Consider the following 14,331-nt stretch of genomic DNA (forward strand, 5'->3'; position numbering starts at 1 on the left):
TCTGAGCAGAATGCCAATGGCTTTAATCCATTTGGGTCATCAAAATTTGCAAAGGCTGAGCTCATACACCCTGCTGAACAACCTACTCCACAGCCTGATTGTTCTTACGGGGAAAACGTTTTTCCTTATACCTATTTCCTTATATCCCTTGTTTCAGTTTATTTGAGTGGAAAAAAAAAAAAAAAAAAAGGCAAATGAAAAGAAAGCTCTTTACCCAAGTCCCTCTGGTAAGTATTCTCAGTAAGAAACAGTAATTCTTATGCCACCCCAGCTCCATGATGGAAGAACAGCAGGCAATTTTCTCTTCCTTTGTGAGGGGAGGAGAGAGAAGAAAGAGGAGTATGGGACTTAACACTTATACCAGAACAATCTTTACTTATCACAAATAAATGCTGTTGACAAGAGATTGGGGGAAAGACAAAGTGAATATTGGCTGCTTTCCTGATCTCATCAGGCATTTCAGCACTCACCCAAATTTCATTTCATGCTTTAAATGCTCTAGCATGTTGCTACATAACTCCAGGCCTGAGGGCAGAATCAGAGGAAGGCTCCAGATCTTAAGCCTCAGAAGGAACCTCATACATCCTTGCCATAGAGATATGATGTTACTGGTGAGTTTTCCTTACCACATTAGGTTCCTTATCCATTTCCAAAACGACACCGTATCATTTGTTGCAGATGAGGGAAGCACTTCAGCTTCCTGTACTATGGATAAAAAGCATTGTTAACTCCTTTGCATCATCCTGTTGAGTTCAGAGTGAAGATCCAGCAGCTAACACTTACTTTTGAAGGTGTCTGTGAGCAAATTATCACAACAGTTTCCCTGACCTGGTCAAAATTCAGAATGATCTGTAGAACAGATCAGCACAGACTTGCAGGAAGAGTAAACCCCACCAATTTGATCTACTGAATTTGCCTCAAATATGGAGCTAAATAATTGAAGAGAGACCACAACCAAGTTTCCTCTTCAGAATGCACATAGCAGTGTGCATGGGAATTCCACAGGCTTCCACTGCTGGTGCTTGCAAACAATGGCCACCAGCAGTCAGTTCTCAAATCACCAGGCAGCTAATGAGGTACTGCAGTTATTTTACACCTTTGGTAACCAACCAGTTTCTTTCAGCCCTCAAAACAGATAGGAACATTGATCTAGCATGGAAAATAATTCCTCCAAAAGAAAAGAGGAAAAGCAAGGAAGCAGAGTTTAAGTTACTATTGAAACAAGTATCATGTAAAGAAATACAGAAAGCAAAGTACAGTTCTTAAAGCAAAAGCCACTGGTACCAGAAGTTCACAGAAGATCAACAGAGCATAAAAATAGAATAGCATCCAATATCATATGGCAGTTGCCTTATCTGGAACTTCTGAAAGCCTTGTCTCAAGCCACAAGGTCATTTAAGGCTCATTCATTTGACACTGCACACACAGTGCAAGAGGAATAACATAATAAAAAATTCCTAAATAAAGAATCACGATTTCTGGTAACAAAAAATACTTTGTGTCAGCAAAGAAAGGATGGAGTAGCAGTGGAAAAAGAGGTTATTAAACAAAGTTTAATCCATCTGTACAGCCTGTGAAATTCACAGCTACAACAAACACACAAAATAGATATGACAAAGAAGAATATACAACTATTTCATTTTGAAAATAGGAAATACTTTAGAAAAATGGACCTGTCAAGTTCCAAAGTTCCTATATGAATAGACATCTCTTAATGCTCAAGAAAATTTAGGCAAGATAAACCTTTCCTCATCCCAGGAAGATGACACAAGGGCAGGGCATTAGCACACAAGCACCAGAGAGTGAAAGTGAGCCTAAGTACAGTGAAGTTACACTCAAATTTACCTGAAGAACGAACACCAGAACACAATAACTAGAGCATACAGGTCAGCTGAATAACGTATGGTTTTCTTTCTGCCCATGGGAAATATTTGTACATGAAATAATCTCTTTAGTCCTATGAGACTGCCTGTAAGTACAGGGCAAACTTTTTTTATAAAAACATACTGGGGGGGAAGATATTTGGATTCCTGACCAAAACTTCCATTTGCAATCTTTTGGTTCAAATTTAGTGTGAGTGAAAACTGCCCTGAAGATTCTAAAAGCTTTACCTCAGTGTAAAGCAAGATTGCTTCCTTTAGTAACAGCAAAGATTACCAGTACTGCCTGGTAAGCAGCCAGTGGCAAGTAGAGGAGGATTTTGAACACATTTGAACTGCATCCATGTCTTTAATTGATTCTTGGTGTTTGTTAAGATTGACAATAAGAAGGCAAAGGAAAGCCTGTAGACTTCATCTACTATTGTGCTATCATACCTACACTTTCTACACTTTGAGGTGCACTAGCTGGAACTATTCTCTCAGCCTGTTTCTTGAGCAAAGCAACAAAGAACAGAAGAATGACCCTTCTTAGGAAATTCAGATGCCCTATGACCACTCAAGCTGGTTCTCCCTCTTCTCGGAGATAGTGCAAGCTGGCCAGCCAAACTCAAAAATGGGACTTCCCATAGTTTTTTTTTTAGCAGGCCAGAATGAACACAACATGTCCTGATACCTCCTCTGTCATCATCAAGCAAAGGAAGAATAAGAGGCTCAAATAAAACCTGGAAATTCACCTTCTTTCCAGCACAAGCAGCCCAGCACATCCAGTTCCCAGCTAGCATCCCATCCAAGATTTGGTCACACTTACGGCTGGCTCAGTGTCCCTATACAGATACTAATAAAGTCCCCTTTGTTGCTAGTAGCCTGTAATGCATGTGAACTCATGCAGTGCCTCTCACGGACTACAGGACCAGCCTTTTGTCCAGAGGAAAAAACCTTCCCAAGAAACACCAGTCCTGCAGTCTATTAGCAGATAAGTCACGTTGCTCTATATTTGTCTTAATTTCTGCACCCCTACACAGAACATCTGTATCCTTTAATGCTTGCTATTCTTAGTGACTGCTCAGGAACAAGTCTACCAAGTAGAACACATTATCCCATCGCTAAAAGCTGTCACTTTATAAAACAAATTTCCTGGAATTGCATAAATTATTCTCTTGACTGGCATGTCAGGACTGCTTTGCTGATGGTTTTCCACGTCATTTTTTAACTCTTTCATGTTAAAATGAATCTAGACAACTTACTTGAACTGAGCCCTGGCATCCAGAATGAGGACTGCTTTAAGCAGAAGGATATTTACACTGAGTTTTAGAAGCAGCTTCATGAATGACAGGGTACATTAGATCTACAGCAGCTCACCTATAGAGTTCAAGTGCTTAAGTCCATTGCATAAACGTGTCATCATCTCACAGGAAAGGAAGACCTTCCCAGGCCTCTAATTCTGTTCATAACAGCCACTGGACAGACATGCAGCTGACCTATCAGCAGCAGTCAACGAAAGCTGTGACTGGCAAGAGACTGAAAAGGGAACGTGGAGGCTGTCCCTTCTTGTGGCATATTAGCAGACCCTGCATTTGTACAGCATGCTTTACAACCAACAACAGGTCTTCTGTTCTGAATTTGCCTAACCTATTTTGGATTCATTTATTTTCTGAATTTTACAGAAAAAAAAAACCAAACAAATTAGGAAGAACAGGTGACAATGAGTTCCACAATTTCATTACATAGGAAAACATAATTCCATGCACCAAACAGCAGGTTTTATTGCTATTTTTTTATAAAAAGAAAAAGAGTTTTGAGGCACTGCCTCCAGATGTGCGATAAGAAGCTGTAAATAGCCTTAATATAGCAGAGTTCTCCCCAATATCCCACCCCAGTTACCTCTACCAGTGTGAAACCAAGCCTAAGCCCTCTTCTCACAGGGCAAGAACAGCCAAAGGCAAGGGCTCCACTCTATTTCCATATTTTTTCTATTTCTTTTATAGACTTTATGAGGAAGAGTTACTAGAACTGACTACAGTGTTAAAGAGGTGGGTGACAACATCCACTTGCATGATAACAGAATGGATGTTTTAGGGTCTGTCATTTCCTACACTTACTTTCTAGCTCCTGTGCACTGACTAGACAGTTTATGAAATACCCACAATGACCCCAAGACCTTTCTCAGTGAACACAAATGATAGTCTGCACATATCTGTATACTTATCTGGCTGATTTTTTTTCCCCCCACAGCACTAATTGCCCCACACTCATCAGTTTCCATCAAGCAATATCATCATCTCTTATGGATCATGCCAGCAACATAGACAAAACGTTGGTCTTGGTCATGATCCTAGAGAACAAAACACTCAGCCCACCCACTAATGAAAAGCAGACAGACACTCCATCTCACAAGCGTGTGCCCTGCAGCTCAGAAGGCCAACAGTACCCTGGGCTGCCATCAAAAGGAGGGTGGCCAGCAGGGCAAAGGAGGTCACTGGCATCCTTCACTGCCCTCGTGAGGCTTCATCTGGAGTACCATGTCTAGGCCTGGGGCTTCCAGCTGAAGAAGGTTGCAGAGCATTTGGAACAGACTTCACTGATTTAGTGGCTGGCAATCCTGCCTGCAGAAGGTGGTTGGAACTGATTGATCTTTGAGGTTGCTATAATCCAAACCATTCTATGATCATACAATCTTTCAAGCCTTACTGAACTGTGTATAACCTGCTGAGCTTATATTTTATTCATTCCACCACACTTTTTGCATTTGTATGCACAGTGAGTTTTAGGAATGTCTTCTGCCACAGCAGTGCGCTGCAGAGAATTTGTACCTCTTCCTCTTCATGGACAAGCAAGGACCAAGTATAATAAAATAAAGAATAAAAGAAAAGGAAAAATAATTTGGAAATCACTCAGGCTCAGTGTATCCAGTAGGAGATAGAGTAGCCTTCACTCTGCTGCTCCGGAGTCAAATACACTTAAACCCCTGGTGGAATAAGGATAGATGTCACACATTTCACTTCTGGTAGAGTACTACAGCTATGAAGCTCCCCTCCCCCCCACTAGTAGTAAGCTGAAATCATACATGCAGATTCTTAAAGCATAAGCTTATCCCAGTTTTCAAATTCACTGAACACCTCTGCAAAAGTGTATTTTTCCCCCTCATTCTTTCAGCTCAGACACCAACAAGATCTTTCAGTCCCATGCTAGTCATTGAATAGCCATCTAACACCATCTGCTGGATTGTGCAGAAAAAATATTATGCCAGCATCTTGCTGCCAGGGGAAACCATTAAACCATTAAGGTGCAAAACACTAACGTGCCTGTGCATTGGCTTTGACTGAGGTCCCTGCTGCAACTCCCCTGCTCCCCCCACCACCTTATTTTTGTTTTCTTTCCCCTTTTTGAAAGGCAAATCCAGTCTGCTGGTATCAATAGGCAACCACAGTCAAAGACAAGCAGTCCTCTGCTCTGGATTTTGTACAGATTGTACACGGGCCAGCACCATGCAATTATGCTTTAATACAGCCATTGATCTGCAGTCCTGCTCTACCTCCTCTTGATTAAATAAAAAGAAAATAACACACACACACACACAAAAAGAAGCTACCCTGAAAGCAAACCTTCTGCAAAGTCAGAGTGTAATTTTGACAGACAAGGCGTGCAGAAGGGACTGCACTCAGCTGAAAATGCAGTGCCTCAGCATGAGTCAGAGGCTGGGGATGCAGAGCCTCTGCAGCAAGGAAGCAGCCAATACTTAGCTCAGGCACTAGTCCTTCATTTCTTGCATCCTGTACACAGGCTAAAGCACCAGTTATCTCTTCATCATGCACACGTGTACTTCAGAGATGGGCAGGGATATTTTTAGCTCTAATTAAGCAGCTGCCACTGCTGTCAAATGCAAGACAATAGCTTCTAATTGCTTATTTATGGCAGGAGACCGCACCTCCTTTCTTGCTTCTTCAGATCAAGTTTATTGCACACATCTCCTAGTTCCTTACATCACTGGATGGAGTGGCCAAGCTTTTACTGTCACCAAGGTAAAGCATAAGCTTGGCTGAATTTAAGTCAGGTATAAACATTCTGGATGTTTGGAGTTTTCTGCTTCCCACTCCTTTCATCTCCCCACTGTTTTCCTATTTTCACACTGAAATTAGGAATGAATCACATGTTCCACAGTTATTAGACATGAGATTTTTGTTTTATTTTTATGAAGCCCTGAGTCAGCCAGACGTGGTGCTGAAGGACAAATTATCTTCATCGAATCCCTATTCTGTCAAGTCACTGAGAGTAATGCCTGGATTGTACACTGCATAACTAACAATGCATCTCTCTCCCCTTATTCAGATTCCCTAAGCTCCAGGCTTTCTGGAAGCACCTCACATCACACAGCACTATCCAGGTTGGTTGAAATAATGCTGTGAAAACCACGAGGCGCTCTGAATCAGAGGATCTCTATAGCAGTAAGGGGAAATAAAGGTCATGCCTCACGCATCAGTGCTGCCTAAGGTGGAAGACTACCTTCTGCTATAGAGGCCAAGTGTGGTCATAGGAGGAATTTGTCTGTGTATTCCCAGGAGAGAGAGAGAGGGCAGATTTTGTGCATTGTACAAAACGTGGGTAAGTCTGCCTCAAATTCTGAGTACATCTCTGCTCACTAAGCTCAGGATGAGTAAATTTCAACAGACAACAAAGAAAAGGGCTCCGGGCAAACATCACAGAACACCTGCTACGTGAGATGGATGGGAAACAAAGCCAAACCTCTGCTTGGTTAGCCAGCAGAACTGAGGCTGGGGCTGCAGATTCATGGCATTCTACCTGCTCTAAGAGCAGCTTGCTACCAGAGGGGCCATCCCACCCACTGCATGTTTCTAGTGTCTCATTTACACTGAGCAGTGGGGAGCTGCCACAGCTCATGCTGCTGCTGCAGCACTGCTGGGGCTGACGAAAGAAGCAGCAAAGCAGCATCTCCTCTTCCAGCAGCAGCAGAGTAACGCTGTCTTAAGATGGCAATTTACAAAGTGCTGCTAAGCACCGCAGATAGGAAAAAAAAGAAAAGCACAAAGATATAAACCAACCCTAGAAACAGCAAATGATGATAGAAGAAATGAGCAATTTCAGCTAAGGGAAAATGCCAGCCCAAGAACACATCCTTATAAATTGACTATAAATGCATTTGGGCTGGAAATAAACTTTAGCCTTCTCACTGGGCTACTGGAGACAAAGCCTCAATTAATACGCCAATAAAATACCAATCAGTTTATGAAATGCACAAGGTTTGTTTTTTCTTCCCCCAATGACAGGGCAGAGAACACAAACCTGGAAGTCCCTTCCACTCCTACACTCCCTGTTTTTGTCAACCCTTCTAATGGAAAAATTACTGAAAGCATTTAAAGGGCTCCAGAAAGTAGACTTCTTGCTATAAAAGCGAAGTCAGAAAACCCTGCTCCAGGCAATCCAAGCCAAAGATGTAAATAAATCTGGACAAAGCATTTTATTGCATGCTGACAATATATCAAAAGCAATGTGTCCCTTCCGGAAATTCAACTTTTCAGGGCAAAATTGGCTCAATTGACCAACATATGTTAAAGAAATTGATTTTTTATTTTTTTTTTTGGTCTGGTTATTTATTGTGCAGAGAGGATCTTTTATAGCAAGGACAGCAAGGACCCGAGGACATTCAGACACAGCAGATACAGAATATGGCCAGCTTTCTGACTGCGAGCTGCTGTCACAGTAAGGGTTACAAACACAGATTACCCACAGACACACACACAGAGCTTATCCCAGAGCTAAAACTGATTGGGCTAGAGACACTGCAGGGTTTTAAAAGGGGATGCTCAGCTGGTAAAACCCATTCCACTGCCATGCTGGAATTTCACAGTCACTGAAAATCTGCCCTGAGAGAACTCAGTTTTCTGGTGCCTGAATACCAGCAGTCAGCTCAACTCTCTGCCAGAACAGGATCTGCCCAAGAGCAGAATAAGCACTTTCCTGCACTTCTGTGCTAGTGAACAAGCATCTCCCACATACTTAGGCATGCAGGAAAAGGAAAACATGACCCTATGACCATGCAGCCCCGCCTTGCACAGTCTTTCTCCTGGATCTGCTCACAGGTCTGCTCAGTTTGCGCAGCAAGCACTGCTCCTACCCCAACCATCTGCATGTGGGACTTAAAGCCTGACTGCACCAAGCCTCCAGGAGGAGTGCCCACACATAAGGGGCAAGGGAAGGCCGGGGTGCCATGCTTTTGTCCAAGCAGTGCTGCCAGCACACTGAGCTATGCTGTCAGCCATTATGAAGTCACCTGGCCCAAGGGAAGGGGTTTGGCACCAGAAAAGCAAAAGACAAAATAGCTGCCTTCAGGACCTTGCCTCAGTCTCACCATTCACTCATATGCTTATGTTACATCTGCTCTCACTCTCTTCCCACTTTGAACTGCCACAGTTCTGCTCTGATTATGTCTTAACCAGCCACTATCCTTCCCAAGCACAAGCTGAGGAGGACAGAGCAAAAGAAATTCAGAGATACAGCATATGAAAACTAAAGTCATAGCTGTCATGCCTGGGCACATAGAAACAAAAGCAGCTTTCTTATGATTGTTTTTAATATACACCTATATCGTATAATATACATATGCATTTATGTACATCAGAATTATAGAAAGTGATTTTACTATTCTTACCAACTTTGCTGGAAGGAAAAAGGAAACAACTGTCTGTTTCTAATAGACCTAATATTTGTTTAGGTGCCTTTTCTTTTCCATATCCTCTACCCTTTTCTAAGCATACATATATGATATCCAGAGAATTCAAAATTAAGGCACAAAGCAAGTGACAAGACTGGCTGGAAATGACTGTAGACTTCTCAACTGTAGGAGTTCAGAACCATTTAAAAAAAATCAACTTTTATTCATTTTAAAACCTTCTATTTTGAAATACAGGGTAATTCAAACTACTGGCATTTAAGCATCATTCCAAATATTTCAAGCAATGCTTGAACCGCTCCAAAAATATTTTAAAATGAGTGAAGATGAGCCTTCCCTGAAAAAATTAAAAACAGACATCAAAAAGCCCTGATATTTCATAACAGCAGCAACAAGTGCCAGGCATGAGAACACTCACCTTTTTCTATGCATATACAGCTAATTTACCGTATTATCAGCATATGCAATTTTAAGCCAAAACATCTATTCATCGTTGCATTTGTGACTAAAAGCCCTGTTTTCCCCAAAACACAATTAAGAACTGCAGCAAAAACACAGGGAGAGTGCCCTGATTCAGGAGAATTCAAAGCGTGAGCAGACAGAGCAAACAAGACATCTCAGGAGAGGTGAAACATTAGATGGACTTATCCTCACTTCTCCCACATCCCCCCCCCAAGCACCTAGCAACACCCAAGAGAGGCCACTACAGTGAGGAATAACCTCTCTTCTTCCAAGTTCAGAGGAGGACAGTAAAATAGCTCTTTCTTAGGGAACACCCTCTCACTGTCTCTAAAGTTCTAACTATGTGTACAGCACAAGTATGAACTTCAACCAATGCCCTGCCATCAGGGGTATGTTTAGTGTCATCATTCGGAATGTTAATGCAATACCCATAACTGAGATTAATCCACACACATTTGAAGCCAGTTAGGAAAGCACCAAGACTGCACTGCAGAAGCTCCCTGTTCTTCAGAGATGACCACATAAACGGCTGTGGAGGTTGGATTGCTACAAACTCGAGGGCAGCAGTACCAGTGCTGCTCTCTAGTGTTTGCAGAGACATAATGCCAATAGGTCCCAGCAACAGCCCAGGGAGCACTAAGCCAGAAGATAACCCAGCTCCAGGAAAGCCAAACAACCCAGGAATAGAGCTGGGGCAGCTGCATCCCTCAATACAATCCAAACAGAGACAGAACACCCAGGCTGAGCTTAAATGCATCCCTTGGGCCCAAAGGCAAGGGAGAGGTAGAAACCTCAATGAGTTATATTAATACAAAGCTAACAAAACCAAGGGTTACAGTAAAAAAATTCATTTAAATAAGGGCCTTTGTTAATATGTAATCATCAGGAAGTTACATTTCTATATTTTGTGGGGTTTGCATCTCTGAAAAGCAACATAGATGCTGGAATATAAAGTACAGGATATAATTATAGCAGCCAGCAAGCACCTGGATGATTCAGTTCTTCATTCCTTTGCTAAGAGTGGAAACTGCAATGACACAAGTCACTGATTGTGCTCCTAGCATTTGGGGCTCCTGTGCAACCTGCAAAGCCCTCAAACCTGGCCCAGTCCTCCCAGCAGCTCAGAGCATGGCCTGAGCTTCAAACTTAAAACAACAGTAACCACAAGGTGATCTATGTAGAGTTCTCCAGATTTCTCACTGAGCAACCTGGAAAGACAAGACAGCTTTACATCTGTGTCATTGCAAAGGTGCATCGTAGCACGTTCTGATTTCTGAAGCATTTTTAAAGATTTTCTGTAGCATTGTCCAGCACTGCAAGTTACTTAAAAGGACTACTTCCATCTTGGAGATCTGAGAGTATGAGAACCACAGTACTACAAACTGGAGATAAAGGTATAAATACTCAAAGCTCTGTAATTGTTATAAATAGTAGCATTCCAGAAGACCCCGTTGGAACAGCTTCATTGTACTGGTGCTGTACGTACACATAGTAGGAGGAGGAATTTCTGCTACAGAGATTTAAGAGAAAGGCAAACGCCCACTTACAGGGGATGTTCAATCCAACATAATGGTCCCTGAGCAAAAAAAAAAACAAACAAAAACAACACAACACACAGACACTTAACTTATGAGCCTGTAAGCCATTTATGTTAAGTTTCACAGAACAGCTATAAAAACTCAAGGAACTTCCTTCAGATAATTAATACCCTGGCATATATCGCTCTTTCTCTGCTAATTCCTCATTTAAAAACTGAGTGTGTCCTTCATCTTAGCATGAAATCACTCATACTTCATGCTTCAGTAACATCCCCAGTAGGAGATTTTCAAATCATCCAGTAAGCGCTGACATCTCTGTGGTAGGGATTGTTATTTATTGTTGCTTCAGGCTTAGTGGACTGTGACACATCATAGGTGAAAACAGTGGTGTTATTCACCATAGGGGTAATTAGAGTGTTTTATCCAGCAGGATTAATTTTAATACATGTACTTATTTAACTATTAAAGGAGAGTGAGCTACATAAGGATCCTTTCTACCTATATCTCTGACTTCCTTCAAAATATTTCCACTGATACACATACCTTCAAATAGCCTCAAATGAATCTCCTGTATGGAGAACGTGACTTTGTGCTACATACTTGTATGGTGACAATAATAAAAAGATGGTAATAAATATCCAAAAGGTTATTTACAGGAAAAACTCACCCGTATGGAAGCCTTTGGTCTGCTGGGAACCGCTGAGGCAATCTCCACCAAGGAGCAATCCCCAAGAGATGCTGCCTTTGTGGTGGTCAGCCCTTAAATGAGGTCTAGAGGAGGTGGAGTCAAGCTCCACCCCTTCCACGGGCACAGCTCAATTACTCTCACCTGTGCTCCCACAGCTGACCCAACACTTGCCTCAGCTGATTAATTAGAGGTTCAGGCTGTGATTACCAATTTCCCATACAATACTGCATAGTTAAAATATAAATATGGTTAAATATTTTCAGTTGTTAGTACTTAGCTTAGCAGCAGACGAACAAAAACACAGAATCCAGAAGTGCTGCGTGATTTACCCAAGGACAAGTATTCAGACCTGGCTTCAGGACAAAACCACAGCTGTGAGCTGAACCAAAAGCCCAGAATCCATCCTCAACATAGATAAAAAAAAATAGCACTTCAGCTTAAACTAGCACAAATGTTTTGCTACATTACAAAACATTTATTTTCCTGAGTTTTTAAAGATTATTATATTTATAAATAAAGTTTAGCTTTATTACCAGTTTTCTCATTTCTGTATTTGCTACATTTCAGCCAACAAAGGCACAGAGGATTGACATTTCTTGACAGAACAGATCCAAAGACCAGGTGATAATGGAAATACTGGCAGCTAAGCCTAGTCACCTGGATGCTACCAAGTTGCCTTCTCAGATTCAGAGGAAGCAACAAAGCTTTTTTTTATACTACTAGGACAGTGGCAACCGACCTGGTGTTTGGAAAACTGCTATCTTCTAGGAACACGCACAATGCCTCCAGTTATAGACTGAATCCTGTAACACGATGGAAAGCACAGCAATGGCAGCATAGCAGCAAAGTCCTGGGCTACAATAAGTGAGGATGTATACAAATACAGCAACTGTATGCACACAGACAAATGAAAAAAATCCACTTACCCTTAAAAGACCTCAGGATACGCAGTGATCTCCAGCAAGATAGCCTTGTCTCCACTGCCAAACCTTAAATGATGTCTGGGAAGGGGGTGGATCCTGGCTCCACATTTTCTGGTCAGTCAGGTGGATTGCTTGCACCTGAGCTCCCCTGGGTTGGTCCTGCCTTCCTACCAGGTGCTCAATCACTGCTTCAAGCTGTGACTTAGCGTTTCCACTACATGTCCTAAAAGCAGTAGTAAGTTGCAGGGTAAGCTCTGCATGATGTATTGTGTTTCAGACTCAAACAATGACTCATATTTGCAAAAGCAGTTCAAATTTGTTTTGAACACAAAGCTTTGGATACCTCTGAAATGCAGGATGCTAAAACATCAAGTCCAGATCTCAGGGACCATTGCAGTACTGTGGAGAGTGCACACCGGGAGTGGAAGAGGAAAGCGAGGAGAAAATAGACATTAATAAAGCAAAGTATATTTAACCTGCAATTTACAACTGTTCTCTTGGAGGAAAGTATGCACAATCTAACTTAACAAACACCTTGAAAGGCAAAAAAGATCAAAGCAAGAACTGAGGCAGAGCATGTCATACGGTGTGCCTTTTATGAGCTATCTTTTTTGACAGGAAAAGGCATGGATGGATGGAAGTCGTGCTGAAGATTTCAGCACAGAGCACCCTTCCGCCTCAGGTTCTGAGACAATGTCCCAGAAGAGTGTAGAAGGCACTTCTGAGCTTCGCATTTGTAAGAGCAATCTACAATCAGATGTGCCCTTACTGAAAAGTGTTTTGGGAGCCACTTTGTGTCATTTTCATTTGTGCTGTTCACTATGAATCAGGCTGAACTGTGCCAAATTGCAGAGGGTTTCTTCCCCACTTGTTTGCCATGTGCCTAGTCAAACACCCAGCCTTCACAAGATGCCTTGTTTGTTGTTACAGCAGTATGCACAGGGAAAAAAATGAGCAGTCATCCTAAAGCATCTCCACAGCAGGCATAACATCCTGGCTGAACAGTCTCCCAAATGCCTGAAAACGTGTAAACCTGAGCTCTTGATAATTATTTGTACTCCCCTCAAGGGTGTTAAATAGCACATGCTGAATTAAGATGCTGGCTTCTTCTCTCTCTTGTGACTGCCCTCCCCGGTCTTCGTTTACATAACTCAATTCCTGGTACCTATAACCTAGCACGTAAGTAAGGATGTTCCTAATACCGTGTCAGAAAACTACAGAGGAAAAAAAAAAAAAAAAAAAAAGGAGGAAAAAGTAAAAAGGTCTACAAAACTCCCTAAACAAGAGAAGCTGAAAATACCTCAGTCGTTGAAGGACAAAGTGGGCAGACCAGCTGAACTGAGAGTGACATGGGCTCCTGTGGAGGGGAGGTTTTGCAGCCCACTGAAGGGGGAACAGGGCACAATGAGGACATGAGTCAAGAAAATGCCTTCTGAGGAGGTTACCTGCTGCTTGGTCTCCGCTGGTGGTGGAGGAACAGGCCTCTGCTGATGGATGGGGGCCCAGGGCTGGATCACGATTTGAGCTGGAGACTTCAGTTGTTGGGTACATGTGTGCTGTTTGGTCTTCTGCCTGTCAGTGAGGAAAGGGACGTTTCCTAAAAACTCCACAGTAGTAGACTGGAAAATTAGAAGCTGCATTGCCCTTCTGTTGGGGTATGGGCAGGAGCATAAGGTGAGGCCTAGGGGCTTCCTACTGGACAAGAGGGAAGGATGGATTTTGCAAGGAGAGGGTGAGGCACAGGAGGGGTCCCATGTGTGGCTTTTTGGGTTGAGGCCACCTAGACTGCTAGCCCACCTGCACCACAAATAACCAGCCTTCCTTACAGGCTTAAAATGCACGCTACCCAAGGAGCTGCAGCCACTCTCACCTGCCATGTTGCCTGCCTAAAATGGCGGCACCCCAGCAGATGGAAGGTCATGGCCTGCCTCAGTGCCACAGGTGTCTGCTCACGAGAGACCACGAAGAAGCATCTGTCGAAATATATAAAAACAGGGAGCTGTTCCTTCTCTTTTTGCACTTTCAGTCTTCGGGTAGAGAAGAGAGAGGAAGATGTCAGAAATGCTTGGTTGTGCTTCTGATAGAAACAGAAGCCCATCTGATCCAAAATGGTGGTGTTACATGAGGGGGATGGTTTATATTTGAGGGGCCTTCT

Source organism: Coturnix japonica, chromosome 1 (assembly GCF_001577835.2).
Source record: "Coturnix japonica isolate 7356 chromosome 1, Coturnix japonica 2.1, whole genome shotgun sequence".
In the NCBI taxonomy this organism is placed as follows: Eukaryota; Metazoa; Chordata; class Aves; order Galliformes; family Phasianidae; genus Coturnix; species Coturnix japonica.